Source organism: Mytilus edulis, chromosome 3 (assembly GCF_963676685.1).
Source record: "Mytilus edulis chromosome 3, xbMytEdul2.2, whole genome shotgun sequence".
Classification (NCBI taxonomy): Eukaryota; Metazoa; Mollusca; class Bivalvia; order Mytilida; family Mytilidae; genus Mytilus; species Mytilus edulis.
In genome coordinates, this window is record NC_092346.1 from 92,554,998 (window position 1) to 92,577,234 (window position 22,237).

A 22,237-nucleotide genomic window follows, 5' to 3' on the forward strand; every position below is an offset into this window, starting at 1 on the left:
TTGGTAGAAATTCTAACAAAAGTGGAACCAAGTGAAACCTTATTTTTTATGGTTTCCATGACATTAATTAAGGGTACACTTTAAGTCTAATAATACCAAGATCTAAACACTGCTTTAGGCAAGCATACAACAAGAAAGACATTTACTGTTGGTAAAAACCACCGATATTTTGTAAAATTTAACGAGCTTGTAAATTACTGGTATATGTTGTTCTCTGCTTGAATCCTTGTATATTTTCTTCATACGACTATAGTGTAATATTCCTGTGAAGATTATACTTTCATGTATGGAACGTGTGACCATGGCACAGTTATCATTCTTATATCAGTGCTTATCTGCAGCTTCTGTGCCTGATATGCTAGATAACATATTATGTCTGCATTGACAATGTGTTCTCCAGGCAGTAATAATTTATATAAATCCTCCGTAAGTTTTTTGTATTTATTACAGGTTGTGGCAGACAAAACGTAAAAATATTAGTTATATATTGCTCATGTTGCTTGTAATTTATAAAATTATTGAATTGAGGCATATTGATATCAATAAAAAATGTTACGAATGGATAAATGATAGGAATAAATAGGATCTGTATCAGTGATCAAAAGAAATTAACCACATGTCATCTGTACTTCTGTGGTACATTATACATTTAAATCAGTAAAAACTGAGACAAAACCTAAAGATAAAGTCTCAATCAATTTTTGTTGAATTTGTACAAATGATTATAATTTCTTTAAAAAATATTTTTAATTGTTTTTTTAATCGTCATGTTATATACATATTGCAGAAATTTTGGTCCCAGCAAGGTCCACTTTGAAAAAAATATTATCACAATGAATTTCTGTTTTAAAACTATTGAAATAAAACTGTTGAAAGAAGTTAATACATGTACTTATACTGTGTTCTGCACCTGTAATTATTGTTTGTCTTCAAGATGTCAGAAATAACTTAACTAATTGGCAATATTACAGTAGATTGATAATACATGTATAGTATGCAGGTGGTCTACTAGTGGTTCCAGGATATAATTTGTTACATGTATAATAATGACCATGTTCACCTAGGGGTTCCAGCCTTCAGGTCCACCTAGGGGTTCCAGCCTTCAGGTCCACCTAGGGGTTCCAGCCTTCAGGTCCACCTAGGGGTTCCAGCCTTCAGGTCCACCTAGGGGTTCCAGCCTTCAGGTCCACCTAGGGGTTCCTGCCTTCAGGTCCACCTAGGGGTTCCACCTTCAGGTCTAAAGTGGTTATTGTTGGTTGACAATATTGTATCATTTAAACGTTACACCAGAGGTGTTAAGTCTTGGTATAGTTTTCTATAGATAGTAATGAACAACTTTATGATAAATAAAAGGGGTGTGACAGTGCGGTCACCGTGTGGTAAACATCAACGAGACAGCAGCCCAAACTCAAATAAGTAGGAGATATCAGAGATCATTGGCCCTGCCCTCTCAGTCATAGACTTCTGACATTGAGAGTAGGCAAAGTGTTGTTATTTTTTTATTTCAACTTTTGCATCTATAATACTATTAAAACTGCAAACAGATTAAACATTTATCTGTGTCAATCTGTGAGTTAATTGAAATATAAATTGCCCATGCATTTTTTTATTCAGAAAATTCAAAATTAGTTTGTTCAATTGTTTGATTTTTTAGAGGGTGGGGAAGTTTTTTTTTACTATATTGAACTTCAGACGATGTCCCTGTATTGATCTATATATTTATTTTTTGTTAAGTGTAACTTAGTATTTTTGTTGCAACCAGAATATGCATCAATTACAGATGATATATAGAATAAAATACACCAGATAGCCTTTATTAGTTTATATTTTCTATACAAGATACTTCTAAAATTAAATTTTAATGGACAAGTTTAAATGGTGAGATGCATATAATTATCTTTATATGAAAAGATAGTTATCCAACAACTGATTTAAAAAGATTTATTTGAACAGTAATTTAAAATTTCCTATTCAAGTAAGTGTAAAGGAGCTATTTTATACAAGATGATCTAATATTTGATATAAATTATTTTGTTTGGTATCTGTTTTATTGTCTGTAGAACTTGTTTACAAAACATTTATTTATTTAAATAGAAAACCTTCTTTTATAAACATGTTATGAATATGGAATGATCGTTAAAATAAATTTGATGCAAAAGTTGATCTCATTAATATTCAGTATTATATCTTATGTTTAGAGATGTCAATGCAAACGTGATTTGAAAAAAAAGAAAGATTTAAAAAAAAAAGAAAGATTTGTAAAGAAAGCATTCTGGTTTCACTTCCTGGCCAAGTGAAACTGCCAGTAAACAGCCAAGAGTGAGTCATAGCCGGAAAATAGAAATAAAAAGCAATAATAAAATTGTTAGATTTAAATATGCTGTTTTTTCATATCTTAAACTTACAGAATTCATTGAAATGATATAACATGGAACATATTTAGATTTCTTAGACAGAAACTGCCATGCGAAACTTGTGATTTATATTTGGTAGAATTGAGAGTACCATATCCATGATGTGGAATGTGAACTGGCTGCAGCTGACTTGAATCAGATACATAAAATGCAACATCATGTTGAATAAATTAATGATTATATCTTTTGAATTTTATACTCTTGGGTTGGATTAATGAAGAGAATTCATTGTTTTGTCAACATATTTTATTGACATACATTATACATTTGTGAATGTATCTTGCTCTGTGGACAATAGAGCATTTATACAGTCACCTTCTGTGTATATCCTGATCATATATATGTTACATGTACTACTGTACATTAATTTTGAAAACGTTATATAGTATGGTCCAAGGACACAGTTATTGTCCTTTGGTTTTCGTTGTCTACAAATGTAGTCCCTAGTGTGAACAGTGTATAACTTGGATTTTTAATTTGATACACTTTTCCAATTTATTTCTTGATATTTAATGCATGAAATATTAAGTATAGGAGGATGAAATCACATGTTAAAAAAATGTGGGTGCTGAACCTTTATGTCAAGTAGTGATTTGGTCCAGTTCAAAAAGGTCAAAATTTATTACTTCTGAAGCTGTCAAACCGAATTTGAAACCCCCTTTACACAGAATTGTCAATATTTTGAGTTAGAGTAGAGCTGGTAGAAGTTTCTATAAATTTGATATTATTTGTCTAACTAGTAGTTCACTATACTGTAAAAATCTTTTTGAGATAGAGCAGGTTAGATTTTTTTTAACTGAATTCATTGTCTAAAAGAAATACACTCCAAAATAACTGTTCTTGTGTCTAATGGATTGTTAAAAAGCTGGATAAAACTGTAGATCTTTTTATTGCAAAATTTTATAGAGTAATGCAATTCATTTTAAAACTTTTTCATCTGCAAGAATATAAAAGTGTGCTTTATCTTATTGATTTGACAATTTTTACAAATACATGTATTTTCTTGTTCTTTTCATAATTTTTTTTTAACTAAGCCAATTAATTAGAGGGGAGATAAATCAAGTAATCTAATCTTATTGATGATATACAGTTTATAACAACTTTTTTTGTAGCAAGAAAATGTCTGTAACCCAATTTTATTCTTTTTATTTTCTGAAAGCACATTATACCTTTATAGAGCTTTCTTTTCATATTTTATTTTAAAAATCAATTTTTTACATTATCTTCTATACAGATATCATCATAACTTATCATTCTGTATATATTATACCTTTTCATATGTAGCCTTAAAAAACCTGTAGCTTGACCGGTAACATTTGAAAATAGCACCATATATTTTTTGCAAAGTTTTGATTATTATATCATTCAATTTTAATGAGGTAATATACAGTTAACTTTTTAAAAAATTATCGCAAGAAAATGAGGTGTATGACCAACTTTGTTTTCTTTTCATTCTGCCTTTATATTTTAAATAATATTTTACCTAAGTTTAATATTATATATATATATGTGAATGGGATACAGAGATAAGTTGCTCTTGGCCTGACTTGAACTGTAAGTTGTGTAGAGTCAATATTTTTTACCTTTCTTGTCTATGTGGAAGAAACATTAGAGCAGTATGCCACAAAATCTTGAAATGAGGTCCTATTAAGTTAATTTGTTTGGGAAATAGTTTGCTGACAATTCTCTGAAACCAATAAAAGCATATTAAACTTCCCTTGCCCACTGCAACACTGCTACAAACCCATGTAACGCTCTGTGAGATGAATTATAAACATGAAGTAAAATACAAAAACTGTAATGATGCAGTTGATCTACAGTTGGATGACTGGAAGTTTTTCATAAAATTAGACAATAAAAGATCTTCTATTACAGCTTGTGAAAGGCTTAGTTTTAAATCAATGAATTCACAGGGTATCAGACAGAGACAATGAGAATGTAGTCACACCAAAAAAATCACCTACTTTCACTTTCACTTCTGAGAATTCGACATTTTCTAAATATTACATCATACTTTAAAAGAAGTCTTTGTAATTTTGGAAAATGGCACTGTATGTTGCTTCCTTATGCACTACCTGATTACTTTAAGAATTTTGATATGTTGTTACTGGTGATTTTTTTTTTTTTAGATCAAGTTCAATATTAATGTATTTCACTTTTGCAGTCCATGAGTTATGGTTCTTGATGGATTGAACAATGGCAGTTCATGTACGGGAGTGTCTGTGAAATTGCTAATGAATTGTTTCAAAATCTGCTCATCTAATTTAAGCTGTTTTTGCATGATTACAGAAGGTGTTCAAGTTGTATATTGAAGATTTTCATTTTTGCAAGAGTTATGGTCCTTGTTTTATAAAAAATTTGCACCATATGTTCTTTTTCAAGCTGTTATTTATCAACTGTTCTACTATAATGCTTTTAAAATTTAAATATCCTGTTATTTTGACAAAATGGTGGTCAAGTTTGATATTGCCAATTTTCATTTTTTTGTCTTGATGGATTGGAAAATTAGCATATAAGCTTCCTAAAAAAAATAGCATAAAAAAGCCATTTCAAATTACAGAAAAACTAGTTTGTTTTCAATTTGACAGCTGAGCACTCCTTGTTATAATTTTATGTAATTTTCAGCATAGTCACTGTCAGGTGACAACCTTTTATTATCTACTTTTTTGCTATTCACAATAATTATTTTTTTTGTGAAATATTTTAAACTTTGTTTGATATCATTCTTGGTGCAAGGTGTGATATTTTCAGTCATTTTAAATTCCAGTTGACATGGTTGATGCATATTAAGTATTTTTTTTGTGTTTTTTTTATCTCTTTTCTATCTTTACTGGAGAGTAAAAAGACTATAATACACACGAGGCATTTAACAGTATTTGTTTTTCATTTATAAATTACATTGATAAATGCAGAAACTTTTTCATGTACTTTTATTACTTTGAGGCAAGATTGGTAATTAGATATACCATAAAAGGTTATCTTGTTTGATCATTGAGGGTCAAGGTTTTGTGTATTGAATTTTGCCTAATACCATTGAGAGATATGTTTATCATCCATCCATAACTTGTTTAGCTGGGATAAGTACAAAAGGAATAAACTTTTTATTTGTTACAGAATAATTTATAATAAATAATCTGGTTTATTTCCTGTTATTAAAACGTATCATATAATTGACTTGCTCAATAATTCTATAGAAAGTTAACTGACTTAAAAAAAAATCAATTTAAATGAGGATACGATATGACAGGATATATCACTAACCTGAGAGAAGTATTTTTAAATGATGGATCTAGAAAACATAAAAGTAATAAGGCATATACATTAAATCATTTTCATATGATAGAACTTGAAATAAAATGATTTTGCTTTAAAAGCCCTTGATTTTTTTTTCAAACTTTGGAGCATATCATGTCTGTCTGACAGATATCAATGTCACTTGGCATTGAATTCATTAAAACACATTTTAGATATGATTTATACTTCAGAAATTATGTATTTTAACCCTGCTCTGAAGGAAGCAAGGTTATTTCAAATTTTAGTCCCACTTTTCTTGAAAATCACCAATCAGAGCTTGCTGAAATTTGATAAATAGCTGCATGTTAGAATACATTTCTTATGTGTATTTTCAGAATACTTTCATATTCTTACCCAAAATGGCCAATGTATCAAATTATCTTATATTCTTACCCAAAATGGCCATGTATGAAATTATCTTATATTTCTACCGAAAATGGCCATTTATGAAATTGTCTTATATTCCTACCACCGACCGTGCAAGGGCTGTATAGCCAGTCAAGGTCGTTAAAAACTTCCATATATATATTCCTACCCAAAAATGTCCATTTATGAAATTGTCTTATATTCCTAACCTAAAATTGCCATTTATGAAACTGTTTATATTCTTGCCCATTATGGCTATTTATGAAATTGTTGTCACCAAATTTTCCCAGGAACAACAAATTAAGGCTTTAATCTGAAATTAGAAATCATTTGTGAGCATGCAATACCCTGTTTCATGCCTTTCCCATCCATCAATTCTCAACTTCCTATAACTTAAGTGTGATATCATTTATGAGCTGTAGCTCACAGTTCAACTTGTTTCGTTTCATTACAGGAAGGCAAATGTTCAAGACAGTATGATTTGACCATGACATCAATTTGAGAGGTTTTTTTTACCTTTGAAATATCATTGCAGCATCGTGTGTGTTATTCATGTTTTGTATATATGGGTTTTCATTAAAGATGCTGCAATATTTCTCATAACAGTGCACCAAAATTTAGAGTTCTCAAATTTTCAAACTTTTTTAATATCATGTCATAATAATCCACAAATGCCATGTATTGCCAAAAATGTTTAGTAGGCAGATTTAAAGTTCTGTATGTGGTGTTGTCATTGGAATCATCTGATGTTCAGCTGTAACTGATGTTTGTTTTAGTGGAAAGGGTACCATCATCTATTCAGAATGAAGTGTACTATGTGTTTTTCTACATGATTAATCAAGGTTAAGAGAACGTGATTCTTTAAGCATTAGATATCATTTCCTGCCACTTACAAATAATCAAATGATGTTGAATGTCAAATATTGAATTGATAATTAATATACATATTGTACTTATAAGAGATGAGTAAAGTATATTTTGTCTTGCTGCAAAGAATACTACTGTACACAAGAGGTATACTGATCTTTTGTTGTCTTAATTGTGTACTGTAAAGTATAAGTACAAAGCTTTAGATTTCAAAAGGAAGGCTTAAGTGAGAACAATTCCATGCCAATGCATGCAGTCAAATTCGGTTATTTACCGTTTGTCCAAATGGTCGACTCTGCAATTTAGAAAAAAAAACCCAACACAACATTAATTGAAAATTGATGTTTAGTGAAAACTAATTCCTACCTTGTATGAATTTTTTATTCTTTGAGTAGGGATGAAAAGGGTTAAAAGAACCCCTCCTCTGATATTTTTCGTTGTTACCTGGCAACGTTGGTGTACCACTAACGCACATTAACACTTTGATTTATATAATCAGAATCAATGTGATTGTCTAGACTAAATTTGTTGCATTTTATGTTAAAAAAATAAAGTCTTGGCGATTGATGACAGAATTTGAAATTTAAACTTATTTTCAACAACTTTTTCTTATCATTTGTATTTGATCTGTACATGTCACCCTGTAACATCGACAATGATCAACTGGTCGATTAATTTTATGCAAAAGGAAATAACTCTTGAAATTTGTAAATAAATTCCTGCCTTGTTGTGCAAGGAAGTGATAATTTTACTGACGGATTTCCTTTTTCCTTATACAGGGTCTGAAGTAGCTGGATGCTGTACTGTTTAACTATTGCATACCTTTAGAGTGAAAGATATACGTAGAAGTTACAATTAAAGGTAAATTTGTTTTTAAGAAATTGAGATATGTGGTATGATTTTCAATATAGAACTTATTTTAAGTTGATCACTTATAAACGCAGACGCTGATTATGCATAATCTGTTGATCCATCTGATCATGTCTGAAAAAACAAAACTGAAATATTTTAATTTGTGGAAAACAAAATCAAAATAATAACTTGAGAAGTCAGGTGAAATGTGAGCATTTCCTGCCATGAAAATAAATAATCATATGATATAATATATGACAAGTATTTAATTGATCGTTTGATGCACATATTGTACTTCAGATATTATATGCATGTTTTTTATTTGAATAAGGTTATGTGCTTTTCATTCTGTTTAAATACATTGCACAAGATTGAAGAATATTTAAAAGACAGATGAAATTAGAAGATTAAAGAACAAAGAAAAATTTTTTTTCAGTCTGGACTTTAACAGAGTTATCTTCCTTTTTTGAACACAGTAGCAAGGTTTGGAATAATGAAGAATAACTATAGATTTCTTCCATACATATCCAAGATTATTTTTAAGAATAGTTCCTTCTGATGTACATATAAAATTTTGGGGCACGTAATTCCAGAAATTCACCTTTTTGACCCAAAATTAATATTTTCTAACCCAAACGGCAAAAGTTTGAAAATTTTCAGAAGGTTGAACAAATACCTTACATTAAACGATGTCCATTCCAAGTGTTTTGAACATAAAACGGCATTGTATGCCGAAGAGTATACTAGTCTGGCTTATATTCTTCCAATTTCTTTTAAAAAATATTGTTCCCTCATTTCAAATTGGAGTAAAATCTGTAAATTTCATCTGATTTTGACACTGTTTTCAACAAATGAAAGCGCCATGTTTACACTTTCATCTGGGTACTCAACAAAGAAAAATAACTTGTGTTTGCAATGTTTTTTGGGGTTAACATAAAAGAGGTATTCTAATCACGGTAAATTGGGAATCATCGTCAACTTTCTGAAGCGTGAATCCCAGTAAACCGGGATTCCTTGGTGAAAGGGTTAAAAAACCAAAGCTTCAGTAAAATACGTTTTAACATAAGCAATTTCATACCTTCCTGTGGACTTCTAAAACTAGAATAGAGGTGAATTCTATCAAGTGACATGATATGCAACTTCAGAAGAGATCATTATGTTGAAGTCTGATTTTGAAAAAGTTTTGTTTCTGAATAAAGATACTCGTGGAAGTATTAGTGCTAATGTATAAAAGTGAAAGAATTTCTTATCAGTCAAATTATGAGAAAGAAATCCTTTCATGCAGTTACAAATTTGTTGTGACATAATATGTCAGATTAAAGCATGATATTTTGAAAAGAGTTGATATCAAGAAATTATTAATTCATTTAAAATGAAGGATCAAATTTTCCCACAGCCTCTAATTTCACAAGTTTAAATATTTTCATTGACAATTTCTAATTGCCGGTGTTGATATGTTGAACATGTTATTTTTATTCCTGCCAAATGTTGTTGGTTTTCTCCACACTATTTTTTCCTCAGCCAGTAAAAACTAACTACCTTGATATGGCCAATAGTACAAAAAATTGCATTAAACACCAACTATTTATCTATCTAGTATATATATATATATAAGAATTTGAGTAAAAGATTTTATAGTACGCTCAAAATTTTCTTTTAAAGAATGGGATTAAGTGTCCAAATGAATTTGCATTCTCTAAATAGTAAATTCATTTTTCTGAGATTTTATATTAAATATCACCAACAATTTTGTAAAACTAAAAGTGATATATTAGAAGATCTTTATAAGACCTAAAATAAAGGTTGTTTACCTCTCTCAGAATGACAAAGTTATAACATCACCTGAAATTTAAAGAAAATGAGTTTGTCTGTCTTTATATGTGATTATTATAAATATTGTGATCAAGGGCAAACATGGTTGTCCTGGATAAATGATAAGTAAAGTTGTTTTCTGGTGAGTGATGTGTTAGGTCATTTAGTATAGTCTGTGCCTGTAGCTAGTGGTACCAACAAAAAGTCAGATGTGTTCTCATTATATGACTGCAAAGACCTTTAACAAGTCAGTAGCACTACAACTATTCAAGAGTTTTGAAAATTCTGTCAAATATATAAAGATGTCAGAACAAAAGAATATTTTAAGCTTGCTTTATAGTTCTTTGTTTCATTGATGACAAACTTGACAAAGGGCTAAAGTAGTTGAAGAAAAGTCTGGGATTTAAAAAGCTGTAATAATTTTCAAATATTAATATTTGTCTATGATTTTGAGAATATTTTTTTTTGAATATGTTGAGTATAAAGGACAAGGGTCACTATTTGTTGTATTTGCCCTGGAAGACAACACATGCATTCTTGTTTGATTTTTATATTCTCAGTATGGAGTTTGCTCATTATTGAAGGTATCGTAGGGGATCTATAGTTGTTTACATTTTGTCTATTAGTTTTTGGGGGAATAAATAGTCTGTTTTGAAATGATGTCACATTTCTTAGTTTTTAGTTTCAAGTGTAAATTTACTACCAAAAAAAGAATGTGAGAGCATGCTTTAATATCATTAATTCAGGAGGAAGTATAATATCAATAAAAGAGTAAGTGCAATAAGGTGAGAACAACAAACAGAAAGGGGAAGGTTGATCATTTCTTATTGGTGCTTTAAGAATTTACTTTCTAGACGCAATTAAGGATGTTCGCTTCTCTGGTTTTCTACTTTTTGTCAGATATTCAGAGTCCTCTAGTTTTATCCATTTAATTGCAATCAAAATTTTGACCACTTACCTGTACTTTTCTTATTAAAATTTTATAACATATAGTTAATAAAATCTTCATAGCTTTTGAAAGAAACATGCAGATGTTAAATGTATGATCAATTATGTCTCGAAAACAAGGACAAAGACCTCTCATTTTTTCTGCTTTTTTTTTTCTTTTTAAATAATATAAGTTGTGTAATTTATATACTTTTAATTTATTGCAGTCTTTTAAGGCGCTTATTATTTTAAGGCAGAGAAGTAAAGATCCTTAAAACTCATTGCTGTCACTTTTTAATATGAATTGTTGCCTGGTGCACTTTAAATTAATGCTGTAGGTAATAAAAGGTCCACTGTAAAGAAATGTTAATGTTCATTTCACAAACAGATCTGATTTCAAGTTAAAATATAACTCTATTATTCTAAGTCAATTTAATCAAATAACTTTTACATATAGATTAACCTTTAGAACAGTGAAAAATTGTTAATTTTTTTGTTAATGATTCATTTTCTTTAAAATACCAAATAAGGTTGAAAGGAGTGTTATCATTATAAATAAACTCTTGTTTATTTTAACTCTGATGATATTTTTTTTTTAAATCATATGATAATGACTTTCAATTTAAAAGACAGAAACTTTATTCTTAAGTTGGGTGTAAATTGTATGTTACTCATGGTTCCATCTCCCAAGTGGGTAAGACACTTATTTCATGTTTTAAAACAAATTTTTATGTTGTTCTTCCAAAATTGTATGTTTTGTGAGATATTCACTTTTGCTGAACTAGTATACATTTTTTAAGGGGCCAGCTGAAGATAGATTTGTGGCTTTTGCCTGTTTTCTGTTCTTCAGTGTGTTGTTGTCTCTTTGACACATCCCCCTTTGCGTTCTCACTTTTAATTCCATTTTTTAAAATCTTTTGTTAATTATCAGCAAGTATAACCTTTGTCCAAATGTCTGTTCTTTTTGTCAATTTGTAGCGCATTTTATGTCAAGGGACAGTTAACATGTATTTGACTTTGATAAGATTTTGCTCTCATATATGTTTTACATGTCTTTAACTGAATTGGTTTTGAAATGAAAGGACATTTTTATAGATAATATTCAAAGTTGATAAACAAATGTTATTGAAACTAATTTTTCATCCCTCAAGTATTGACTTGTTTTCTACGAAATTGCTTTGTTGTCATTTTGATGAGGTACAATAATCCTCTGGTTGTCACCACATTAATTTTTGCCCTACCTGCATCTAAAGTTGAGGTGTGTAATTCTTTTTCAAAAGTGGCATCTTTGTTAACAATCTGTAAATGAAATATATTTTCCCTGACTTTAACATATAAAGATGACTAAGATTTGTATGGTGAAAGGTCATGGTCAAGGTCGTTGCCCCAGTGTTCAAGTTTTGTTTTTAGATTGCCTTAGTAACTATACATAAGAGGTTAACAGTATTATAGATATAGATTTGTTCCGATGAGTTTTAAGTTCATCTGACATTGTTATATATCCTTGAATCCTTTTCCCTCTTCCTTATTCCTTATAATATCTTCGTTAAATCTGATTAACTTTATAATTGTGTATAACTGTATATAGATTTTTTTGCATTGGTTTAAGAGTTACTTAGAATGACTTCATGTTTAAGTTTGAACATTTCCTGTTGTTATAAATTTAGACTCAAGTATTTGTACATGTAGTTTGATTTAAGACGTATATAAGTAAAGATTACGTCAGCGCTATTATTCTGTTTGAAGTACTTTTTTACATTATGATAAATTATTATCTTGACATTGGTAGACTTGTGGAAACTGAAAGAGTTGATGATCTTCTGTACTTTATTTGTCAGGCTTTGTTAATCAAACAGTAAAAAGGGCTTGTGATAGATCCACATTTACTTCAACAATTACACAACAAAGAAGACATGTGATAGATCCACATTTACTTCAGCAATTACACAACAAAGAAGACATGTGATAGATCCTAATTTTCTTCAGCAATTACACAACAAAGATCCAAACATATATTAATACTACGAGTCCTCACGTATAGCCTATTTTCTAGTGGCAGTCATGATTGCTAATGAGACAACTATCAATTATGAACAGAAAACAAAGTTGTGAACAATTACAGGTCACACGTTTAGCCTTTAACAATGAGAAATATCCATTTGAAAAAAGTTGCACTTCTGTAAGTATAGACATGGCAATTTCCCAAAGTAACTCCTCTTACAGCTAAAACTGCAACTTTTATTACCAAGTTTCAAAAAAAAAAAAATCCAGAATGGAAAGTTCCTTAATACTACTCTTTTCAAAGGTCAAGATAAATTAGGGCTGTGCTGAATTTTTTCAACATTTACATGCCCTGAAATAAGAGATTAAAGAAATTCTGTACTACCCTCCCTTGACTTTGGGTCTTCTTCAGAACTCAATTTAGCCGCTATCTATGCAGTCTGCACTGTTAGCCACTAGTCCGATGCCCCAGACTAGTAAAATTTCATTCAGACTAGTGAGTTTTTGCAAAATTTTGTTTGAACCAATAAGAAAAATGTCAGAATATTGGTCTTCGGACTAGTAGTTGAAAAAGTTTTTGGTGCAGACTGTCTATGTGTATTTATATGGTACCTTTCCCCTGTTATGTCCTTATGAGTTGAAACAGAGATCATGTCTGGGAACCAGTGTGTAAACAAAAGAAAATATCTTTGAATATTATATATCTCCCCCAAAAAAGTGTGGTTTGTAAAACAATTGAAAAAAGAAAACCAATAGCCTGAATCAGGCTGCCTGATATATACTGCAACAATAGACAAATAACAACAATGACAGCAACCTTCAACATTAATTGGATTTCAGGCTTGCGACAGACACATAAAGAATGTGGTAGGATTAACTGTGGTACAATTGCCATTGACACAACTAGTGAATACAAATCCCCTTCCCTCTCCCCCATCCCCCGTCCCCCTAAACCTCGGACAAGGGCAGCAATTGGATTTCAGGCTTGCGACAGACACATAAAAAATGTGGTAGGATTAGATGTGGTACGATTGCCATTGACACAACTAGTGAATACAAATCCCCTTCCCTCTCCCCCATACCCCGTCCCCCTAAACCTCGGACAAGGGCAGCAATTGGATTTCAGGCTTGCGACAGACACATAAAAAATGTGGTAGGATTAGATGTGGTACGATTGCCATTGACACAACTAGTGAATACAAATCCCCTTCATCTCACCATCCCCCTAAACCTGGGACAGGGGTATGACAACAATATATATATATATATATACAACTCGTCTAAACATCAACCCAACAATGTTAGATCTGTAAATTTGCTTTCGCAAGTTGATGGGGATCCGATGGATACATCTGTTGTAGGGTTGTCACTGACTCAGACGTACTTATATATATATATATATATATTGATAATAATTTACTACTGTAAGATTTATAACTTATATTCGAAGAAAACAGATTTTTGGCACTGAAGTAAAAAAGAATTTTAAGATTATTTCTCTTTATATTTACCATATTTTGACATTGTTCCTATTAAATCTATTGTAAAAGCAAAATAGTTGCATATTTTATTGCCAGCTATTTTTTTCCTTTAATGGTTTAATTTAATTTGTTCATAAATTCTGTATTTGTACATTTTGTTGACATAGTATTTATTTTTTCTTAGAACACATTATGGTATTGACCAGTGGCTAAAGAATTATTAAGAATAATCAGTTTCTGCATGAAGCGTATTGAAATTCCAATAGGAATCAATTGATGGATAAAACCATTCTGAATTAAAAAAAATCAGTTGGCAGGTGTTTATAGAAATTTCATACATGTATTCAAAACATGAAAAAGGCCGAAATGTATGCATATGTGTGATTACCATTGTTTAAAAAAATACTGTTGACTCCAGACAACACTTTAAATTTTCTTTGACTCATTTAAAACTGAAAAAGAACTTTTGTACTTTGAGGCAGGATTCCCTGGGACTAATATATATATTAGTCCTATATTTTCCTTGGTTTCTGAAACATTAAAATTTTTTGCAACTTTGTTTATAATTTTTACGATTTTCATTTTAATCTTGGTGGTAAATACTTTTAGTTTAATTTAATATTGATATTAATTTGAACGCACAAATCACAACAAAGTTATTTTAGGCAAATATGACATTTAAAGTTTGACAGCGAAATCACTATTTTAATTCAAATTTGTTTTGAATCCAATTTACAAACAATTAGAAATGAATTATAGATAAAGTAATATTCCATTTCTAATGCTTTTGAAATACATTTAAATAGGGTACAAATATATATTCAAAACATAAAATCAGAAGTGCAGTAAATTGATGCATTGAATTTCTTTACATTACAAGTGTTCCCATATGCACAATGCAGTTAAAAAGATCCTTTATGGCAAATTTATTTGAAGTCATATTAAAATTCAATAAAGATTAAAAAAGTAAATATACTATAACTGAATATAAATATTCTTTTATAAATGCACACTTCAAAATCAGTGCTGCATATATTCTATGCTTGTTGCACATGTATTGATTTCAAAAATAAGTTTTTTTATACCTCATATGTAGTGAATGTCCAATCAGAATGTAAATTCTATTTTTAGCTGGTTGACGTGTTGTCTGGAGATTGTGTGTTTGCTTTGCCATGCTTTCACTTGTAGCTGTCTTGCTTTTAAAGTAGCTGGTTGCTGTTTGAATTTTATGAAAAACTGTGACTTGATAGTGTGTGATAGTTATTGTACATTTTTGTGGACGTTTTTATAGTCATGGATAGGTAAGCCTATAGTTGTTATTGATAGATCAACTTGACCTAGATTTACGAGCAGACGACTACTGACTGTGTAATGTTTTGACCAGCAGATAAAAAGGGCATTTCAGGTCATACTATTTAATACCTTTATTTATAGACTGACCATACTGAAGTGAACAAAAATAGCCATGGTCAGTAGTTTCACTTTAGTCACATTATCTTTTTAACAAAGTAATTTCCACCATGTATTTTACAAATAGAAAATAGATATCTTAAGTTATTTAATGGCGGTTTAGTGTGTCTGTGATTCAAAGAATGTGTGTCAGGGAGGAGTTCGATGTTGAATGGCGATACACAAATAATTTCATACAAAATGTCATCCTCATTTATTAAGATTTCAATACAGGTATTTTCTTTTTCACGTGATCGATTTTTGATCTTTTTAAGATTTGGTACATGCGCATTACATTTTCTTTGAATTGATTGTTAAAAGTGTGGATGAAAATAACTGTAGATTTTGATATATAGAAGTCTAAATGTTGGACCCAATTTTTGTTTCATTGTTGTCATTATTTCTTTGTGTTCAGTATCATTTCTAATGGCCACTAACTTGTTCATTACCGTGGAACAGACAAAATAATTGGACATCAATAACCTTTGTCACGTACCTGTTTTTATTTACACGATAAAAAGGAAACTTACATTTTGATGGCAATGTGATTTGTAAGTAGAAGTATATATATTATTTATGAAGCAGTTATAAAATTTAAATTTGTTAAGTGAATTGTACTAAAACAGATTTAATAAGGTAGTCAGGCAACAAAAATTTGTACTTTAAAAACCGGCTGTTCTTTTTCATTTTTACTGCCATTTTTAAACAAATAGAAAAAGATGAAACAAATGAATCTAGTGAAGCGTTATGTATTGTTGATTTTTTGACACTGTTAGGTTTATAACCACCTGAACTTATCAGATTTCCTGGTTTTTAAAAAGCTTGAAAATAAACAATTAATTCAATTCATAGAATGAAATAGTCTTTCTCTTCATATAGTCAACCTTCAGATTTTTATTTTACTATAGAATATTTAGAATAGTTGTTATACATGATAGATTTATTGAAAAACTGGATCTTTTAGAAATTGTACCTTAAAATGAAAAGTATGTTAAGGATATTGACTTCAAAAGACAGAAAAAGGGCAGTGCCTTAGATACAATAGAGTCTGTAATTAGTCATAACGATATAGTAGTCTTTTCCCTTTCTTGTGTCAATATCATGAATTACATTTTCACCATAACAATGCGTCTTTTGATAAAGAAAGAAAAAAGAAGCAATTTCCTTTTAGACTGTGATGTTTGTTTTTACAATTTGGATGGTAAATTATCTTTTTAAATTTGGATCCTTGTAATAGGAAAGAAAGATCTGTCAAAGGATTTCCTCTTGTTTTGTCAAAATATTTGTAATCTAGTGCGTCACTTAATCAAACAGACTAGACAATTTTCATAGATTTTTCCCGTTTTGTTTTGTATAACTATATACTCCTGAATCTCTGTGTAAACATTGATATGAATAGCAGACAAAAGTTTTTCAAATATTTTTCCTGATGGCATGTTGCCTTTTTGGTCTCAAGTAAGTCATATTACATCAATGTTATGACCCGGATTGTAAAAAATATCTCTTCATATTCTGTTTAAAATTTAATTCTATAATATCTTTGGAACTTACTGTATTTGTAAGTTTGAAAAATAATGCAAATACAAATGGTGGCAAATATTTAAAACTTGGACCTTCCCTTTTAATATAAAACATCCAGAAATAGAAACGGGGGGATATTTGTCTTGTTGGCAGTCACGCCACTTTTCCTTATTTATGTAGGAAGCTAATTTACATTTTTAATAGGAGATATTTTGCTTGAAATAAGTTTTCCTCAAAACAGTTTTAGTTGTGCACTATATTGAAGAGCGCATTGTCAACGGCTCTGCCTTAAATGTTGGGTGCAAACTAATTGAGTCTTTTTCTCCCAGGATATAATAGAGAGAAAATGAAATTTCATTAAGTTTTATTTGAATTTGAAATCTTGAATTGAATTTGTTACATAATCGCAGGATTATATGACCTGTATGACCTCACCATTGTTTGATCTGTGATAAAAGCATTGCAGACGTGCACTTTGCTGGCAGGTGTAAAAAGTACACAAAGCGTGAGCAGATGTTTACTTTTAATGAATACGTGTACATATAAATTAAGATTTTTAAAATTTGGTCACCTTAGTTTGAAACTTTCAGTTGCTATTATTGATGTAAAAACGTGTATCTTTTTATTGAGTAAGATTTGATTGACTTGACCTTGATATTTGAGACTTTCTTTGTGTTGTTTGACCTTTAGTCCATCAATTTAAAATCTTGACAATCATGACGAATTTCCAATCTTATTATTATGCAGATATCGTGTTATTTGAAAGCTTGGTGTTACATAATATTCTGCTGCACAGTTTGTGCATCAAGAAAATGCACAATCAAATATCTTGAGTGCAACACAAAGAAAATGTTAATTTCAATTTTATGAATCTGTCATTTGCATGTGCCTGATTTTTTAGTAATCATTGCCAAACATTCACAAATTTTCAATTGTAATGCAAATAGAAGTTTTGTTTACGGTCATGTCTGAAGATGTTTTCTCTCTCAGAATAGCGTCGTCAATTATAATTACTTCACGGGTTGCCAAAGTTAAACTTGTAAAAAATCCCTAATAAGTAGAATGAGCAATATAGAAAACTTACAATGTTTGCCAACATGATGAGCATAAAGTTCTTTGTAATGAAAAACGTGGCGCCATATTTTCTGTTGATGTCACGTTAAGTTGTATGCTATGTTCACCACTCTAGGTTGGCTGATGACTACTCATTGCTAGCGTGCTATATTGCTGCCTTTCTGGATCAGACAGTAGGTGAATGGCAGGCAAAATAAAGTTCCTATCAGCCTATTCAGTGATATACCAACTATCTTCTTCAGACAATTTTGAAACATGGTTTTTGAAATTTGACAACTTAGGAGCATTATATTTGGATGGCCTGTGCTTCTGTTTGTTTGTCTGTTTAGCTATCTGTCTGTCTGTCCTGCTTCAGGTTGACGATTTTGGTCAAGACAGTTATTGATGAAGTTGAAATGCAATCAACTTGGAACTTAGTACACATGTTCTCTATGATATGATCTTTTTAATTTTATGTCAAATTAGTTTTTTGACTTCAATTTCATTGTCCACTGAACATACAAAATGATAGTGAGAGTAGGGCATTTGTGTACTATGGACAAATTCTTGTTGGTTTTTTTTAATTTCAAAAAGAGACTATCTACATGTATGTGTTTACTGACCTTATTTCCTAATCCTTGCTTTGAACTTTTTATAGATATTAAGTAGATTTTTTTATATGATGAAATGGTAAGTTTTACCTTGCAACACGCCACCTAAGGACACCTTACTTAAAGAATTGTTGCAATTTTTCCTCAACATGAATATGGCACTTTCCAAACTCAGCATCAGATCATTTACACTACATGACATGACATTCAGTTCTTATGTCAGATCCTTGACACTTTACTTTTAATGAAATAAAAGAGATGTGGGGTAAATGTCAAAGAAAGTCATTGACACAATATAATTTTTGGGGGAATTTTCCTGATGTTATATTTTAAAATTTAAACACATTTCCTGGATTCTAATCTGTGCACTCTTTTCTTGGCTTTCTGTTACTCAGTGTTATAGGAAGGGAATGAAACAACTCCCTTTTATCTTGTGCGGCATTAGCTTTTACTTGGTCAACATTTGAAAAGTGTTGTTATTTAAGTTAATACAACTTGGATTCCAATGCTCAACTAATGTTTTGTTCTAATTGCAGTTCACCAATCTATCCATATCTTACAAAATGATATTTTTTATAACAATTTATTCTTTTTTGGCAACCTATTTAATAGAAAATATATGACTTGATTCAGTTTTCAATCTGTCCATTAGGACTGTTGTGTCTTTTACTGTGATAATGTTAAGAAATCGCATTTTCATAAGTATTTTTTCTGAAGGTTAATCTTAAGAGCAGACAGGATGCATGATAGATTAATCCTCCAATAGAAACGTAGAGTTGTGTGTCATACCTGCACAGGTAACATTTACCTTTTTATCTGCTGTGAGCAGGTGTTGACACAAAGATCACTTGGGACAAATAAAAAGACTTATGAATTTGAATATCTTAGTTAGGATCAATAATTCTTGCAGATTTGCTATAATATACTCCAAGCTAGACTCATGAAAATCAATTTGTTAGAATCGGATAGACTGATTTTCCCTTATGACATATTAATGCAATGTTGATGGTTGGGAATAAAAAGTGAAATTGAGTTTCCTGGTCACAGTTGGAATAAAATGACAGGTTTGATGAGTGTGATATATAGATTACACAATAGAAATGTCACCAGTTCACATTGTATTACTACATTGTTGTATTGTTCCAATCAAAGGTACCTGCAAATGAATACCCCCCAAAATATATACAATGCACTATTGAATATTGTTCAAACATTTTTATATAGAAATGTTGAATTGTTACCGAAAAGAGTTGGTTTATCACTTTAACATTGAATTGTTACTAATTCTTTTGAATTCTAATAAAAAGGAAAAAACTTGCGGAAATATTAAATGGAGATGCAGCACTTCAGCTAATTCTTTCTTACCTAAGAATGTGTGTGTAAGTACTTGAGAACTAGCATTACTTGAAGTGTTGATGCATGATATGTTTGGTTGTCTGAAGGCCACAGATATTCTTCTCATTGTAGAATGATTTTGATGGAATAGACATCTAAAATGTTCCCATTTGGTTTCTTGTTATATAATTGAAAGATGAAATTAACAAACAGCTGAAATAAGCATACATTTCACCCTATCTTTAATTGAAAAAATCGTTTTGATGGTTCCTCAGGCTGCAGGCGTTGCATTGCTCATGTTTATTTTCTTATTCATTAGGATCTAGAGTTAGAAGAATAACAATTCAATATGTAATCAACAAATGTTATCTTCCTTGTCAATTGCTGTGATCAGTTGCATTACCCTAGTAAAAACCTACATACAAATTGAGAATCCTCGCTGCGACTCCTGCAGTAATGTAATTGAAGTTGTCTGTTGTCTCTCATCTCTCTCAGCAAAATAATTACAAACCGATAAAAATTGTTATGCAGAATAAAAGTGAAAACTGTCTGGCAATGATTATACATTTTATTGAGTCTACAGATAGCAGTTCTAACTACGTACCTAGTTTCTATACATTTTATTGAGTCTACAGAAGGAGTTCTAACTATGTACCTATTTCCAAAAGGCTAACAATGATTATACATTTTATTGAGTCTACTGATAGGAGTTCTAATTACGTACTTAGTTCCAAAAGGCTAACAATGATTATACATTTTATTGAGTCTAAAGATACAAGTTCTAACTACGTACCTAGTTCCAAAAGGCTAACACTGCTGATGAACTAGATTTCAGAACATTGAAATTTTTCTTAAGAGAGAGTACTTCTTACAAAATTTGTGTAAACTTGATAGGAAATAATTCCTTACTTAGCTAGAGTGGTTGAAACTGATAGTTACTTGGCAAACCATTGTTTACAAACGTGGAAGATACAAAGTTTAGTTGTCTTCAATATAATTGTTATATGTATTGTCTCCTTTCTGTTGAGGTTAGAGGATCCAATATTATTTGAATTATCAAAAAATGGAATGTGATTCATTCATCCAGGCAGCAACCCAAAATAAAAAATAAAAATCAGAGATGAACAAACAGTCCTCTTTCATACAAACTAGTTGTAGATGAATTCAACCAGGGGCGTAGCTACCTAAGGCTCGACTAGGCACGTGCCTATACATAAATTTGCCGATTATACCCCCTTTGGAAAAATAAAATTAAAAAAACTTTTAATTCTAATGCGTATTAGTATATATACATAACCCACCCGTATTCAAATCCCGATACTAGTATCCTGGTTAAGTACGATAAATCGTGCATAGGTAAACAAAATTTCAACATGGATAAATTTGTTGTTAGTTCGAAACGAAAGAAAGAAAGATAAAGAAGAGAGTCCAAATTGTCAGACTAGGACTGTAACTGACGATAGTGGCGAATCATCTAAGATTGAAGCTTCTCCGAAAAGTAATACATCGTCATGTACACAACACCATCCCCCTTACCTAGATATCGGGCTTTACAACAAACAATACCTGACTTCTTGGTGTCCTTTCGACTTTCAAATCTATCTCTTTTTCGTATACACCGACACCTCAGTGTTGATGTGGATGCGAGTATAACTAATTTTATCGGCAGGAAAAACCGTCGACATGATTTGAGTAAATGTATCTGATTGTCATTGTGTATGAAACTGGATCTGAAAGTTATCAGTCATAAAAGTTCAGAAATATTAGAATTGTTTCACCAATTTTTGCCCTAATTTGAAATTGTAAAAGATTCGTTCAAAAAAGTTGACAATTATCCTTTGACCCTCTGTGGGCCTTAATCTGAAACTAGTCTGATCTACACTGGGCATATTGTAATATTTTTCTTTCTTTCAGATTTTTGATTGTACACTACTACGTTAATCAAGGTGTTAATGTAAAATTATTCATAATTCTTCGAACTTTTCTTCATGAATATTATCATGATAAAAACCAGTAAATATGATATTTTTGTACACAAAATTATGCAACTAAAATGCTGAAAACCGTTTTCCGTCGGCGGGCTTCGTCACCCTGGATCCCCTACCAATGCTCTGCCCTGGACCTGCAGGGGGCCTTGAGCGGCCCCGAGACCTCCTGCCGATTTGTGCCTACATTAGATTTAATACCTAGCTACGCCCCTGTCAACAGATATTACCAACAGTCTGGCATGAATACTTAAACAATGTTAGAAACA

At 30.8% G+C, this 22,237-nt stretch overlaps 1 protein-coding gene across 28 annotated transcripts in view; it reads left to right on the plus strand.

Moving 5' to 3' along the window:
- The window catches only part of LOC139517775 (muscleblind-like protein 1), a 195,620-nt gene that overhangs the window by 87,080 nt on the left and 86,303 nt on the right, over positions 1 to 22,237 (plus strand). For 11 of the 28 annotated variants that reach the window (XR_011663201.1, XR_011663200.1, XM_071309165.1 and 8 more), the window contains one exon: positions 7,721 to 7,802. The gene's annotated coding sequence lies outside the window, so the exon portion shown is untranslated. Of the gene's footprint in view, positions 1 to 7,720; positions 7,803 to 11,112; positions 11,227 to 15,145; positions 15,316 to 15,348; positions 15,483 to 15,565; positions 16,015 to 22,237 lie in introns of those variants that run through there. The other 17 variants (XR_011663202.1, XM_071309169.1, XM_071309181.1 and 14 more) reach the window with 6 other exon arrangements.